Below are 3,551 nucleotides of genomic sequence, written 5' to 3' on the forward strand. Positions count from 1 at the left end.
ATAAAACTTTGAGACTTGATCCTTATTAAAACCTTGAATGCGATTAAGACTTGTTTCTTCAGGTTTACGGAAACTTAACTCAGGATGCCTTGACATGAATCCATATAACCAGTCTTTACCTGCTTCTTGTTTTTCTCTGTTGAAACTATGTTTTAAGTTTAATTTCTCTGCATAGGCGAAGGCCTCTTTTCGCAACTGAATTGGGGTTAATCCATAAAATATTTTAGATAACGTTAGTAAATGACGACTCATTTCTTCTTCCTGTTCATTTGAAAAGAGAGTGTTTGCACCCAGCCTGCCTTTGTAAAAGCCTCTAGAGAATCTGTTTTGTAATGTTGTAACAGGTATATTAAATTGGCGTGCAGCTTCCCTTAGGCCATAACGTCTTTCTTCAATTGCCTTTAGAGCAGCTTTCATTTGATCATTAGTCCATGAAAATTTGTTGGTACTTCGTTTCCGTTTAAAAGGCATCTGAAAAAGATACAAATTGTTGAATAAGCAAAAGAAAAGCAAAAATGTAAAGAATCTAAGCCAAATTATTAAAAGAGTAAACGCGAACACTTGGCGGGTAATCGCGAACATCTGTTCGTGATTACCCGATTTGGAAATGAATATGAAGAAACGAAACAATCATAATATAAATGCATTTAACTTCTCCGTAATAGGAAGTTAACTAACTCTAACAATTTAAATGAAACCATCAAGTGTTTAGGTACATACCTTATTTTCTGAATTTCTAAAATTGTAGTGCAAGCACCAAAAACAAATAAATCGCTGTAAAAAATTCCACAAATACGGGGCAACTGTGTATCTATGCCACCATGTGCAGACTAGTAGGAAGCACGAAATGAAGTTTACAACGGAATGATACAGATGACGTACGCATGTATTTTGTGATGTTCGCAATCACCCGCTGTTCGCTATTACCCGTCGTTCCCCTAACTTTGTTAATATTAAGTTTACAGTAATAAGAAAAACGAGTCTCTTTAATTTATAAGCTTCATTTTAAATACAAACATTTTTCCCGATAATATCTAAATTTTTGGAGTTATTCGCAAAAAACCGTTAACAAACATGCTTTTTTGACGTATAATTTGAAAACTTTCAATCATGAATAAATCCAAAAATATTGACTTTTTAAAAAAACTTTAAGGAATATTTGTGTCTTAAAATTTACTATTCTAGCGACTACTATCGATTTTTTATAAACTATTTTTTCTATCTATTGTCAAAATTTCAATCCAATTCATGCATATAAAAAGAATTCTGAGCAGAAATCCGTCATATCCTGCACTATTATAATGCTTTGTTTAAATTAAAATCTAGGACTATTTATTTCTACGGTTTTCAATTATTATGAAATCTCGAATATCATGATGTGCGTTATTTAAGAAATCATAACCCGTATTCAATAAAAACTAAACCAACGAAAGCATAATGCAAAATTAAAAAAAAGATCGGTTTACCGTTTCTACCAGTTTACCAGTCATACCAATACTCATGCATTTGAAATGTTGAGCAGATTCAACATTCGCTACATACACCGATGACACAGTTATCATCGCTTCAAACGCTATAGCGACGGAAGAATCCTATTATAGTATTCTAAAGTATAGCGTAGGTGATGATGACATTTTGATAATATGATTTTAAGTTCGAATTTTTACATTCTAACAAGACATTTTAATAATTAAACTCTAAATCATATTTTTATGATGGAAATATCGTTCTATTGTTTATTAACCAAGGTCAAATTTCTGAATTTAGTTTTTAGATGTGTATTAGAATGAGTGCTATGTTTTTCTTTTAATATAAAACAATATTCATGAATTCTTTGGGTAGCTTTAAACATATGTATGATGTTTTATACGTAATAACATAATTTTTAACTTATTTAATTTATTTGGAAAGAAGCTGTATAACACGTAAGAGTCGTATAAGAATGCGATCATTTTCGATACTAAAATGGTAAATATGTTACGAGGAGACGCCCACGCCCAAAATTGGGTAGTGCAAAAATTAACAAGGACACTACACAGTTAACTATTTTCTCATTTTTATTATGAAGATTATTGTTGTTAGGTATCGACAGACAAATAATCATTTTTTGCCTAGTTAGAACCGGACTCTTATCTAACACTGGTTGATCTAAGCATAGTACGGTGCCAATATAGCCTGAAGTCGTCATTTTTTAGGATGTATAATAAGTAATTAGTAGGAAACACTTACTTTCGAGAAACATCTTTCCTTATGTCAACCATTAGTTCAACACTATATTATGGACATAGTCCTGACTGACTTCAATGGGAAGCAATTCATGAAGAGGTTTCTCAATTCAGACACGCATTTATTCTACTTTGAATAGATGGTGTTATTGTATTTCTTGTTGCCTCAGTTTAAGGGGTGTTGTCATATATAACGCTAATTTTGTAGTGTAAAATCGGGCCTATCTTTCGAAATGCTTGCCTATATCTATTGGTCCTCTTCATCCTAGACATCCTGGTAATGCTGTTCGTCACATCGCATTCCAAAGATAATGTTTGTCTGTTTGAATAAGAATCATGTATGTACTGTCACAGCATGGACAACTGTTGAGTAAATTAAAGATTTTTTTGATGATAAGGTTTGATTACAATAACAGTTTTACCCTTCGTATGAACTTTGTTGTCAGTTCTTTTTTCTTCTCTAGAAAGTCTAGTGGTGACACCAATATTGTTGCTAACTAAAATGATTAGGCATATGTTGGGATTGATTTGCAAATTCCTGGAAGGAATAAGCAAGGAAGACTCTACCATTAGGACCTTTTTTGTTTTTTTTTTCTTTTGTAGTTCTGTTTTTTTTAATGCATCATCCTGTTTTACTGGTGTTTTTCTGTGTTTGGAGTCAAAAAGTTGACAATAGATTACACCACAAATATTCCGAGAACTAGTTTATTTGCCGTTTTTTTTTTCTTTCATTTTGGAAATAGTTTTTAAAACAATTTCATATAAACTAATAAAAAATTATTCAAAAAAACAATTTTACTACGTATCAAAAATGATTGCATCCTGGGCTGCATTATAATCTGTTAAATGGGCAAGTACTAGACAGACTGGTAAGGAAAGAAAGGGTAAGGTTATTATTATTAAAGCTGTTGCCGGTTTGTTTTGTTGTATAATTTTTTAATAAATATAATAAAAAATAAAAATGGAAAAAGTGTCTTATTTATCCATATAACATACTTTCCTTAATAACGCTAATTGGTGACTCAGCAATCTGCTTCCCGGAGAATGACTGCTGCTTAAATTATTGAATGTACATTCCAGAGCTAGAAAAATACTACACCAAAAATTGTAGGATAATCTGGAAAAATTTTATTTTATTTTATACTAATTGAAATTTTTCAACAAAAGAAAGTTCATAAGATCTAAACGATAACACGGAAACGAGAAGTCAATTACAGATTATATTCTTATCTGATTAAAAGTTAAAATTAAAATTAAATATACTTGAATGCACAGAGATAAACAAATAGGTATTTACAGATAATTGTAAAAATTGATGGTAAAATA

This window comes from Diabrotica undecimpunctata, chromosome 6 (genome assembly GCF_040954645.1).
Source record: "Diabrotica undecimpunctata isolate CICGRU chromosome 6, icDiaUnde3, whole genome shotgun sequence".
Lineage (NCBI taxonomy): Eukaryota > Metazoa > Arthropoda > Insecta > Coleoptera > Chrysomelidae > Diabrotica > Diabrotica undecimpunctata.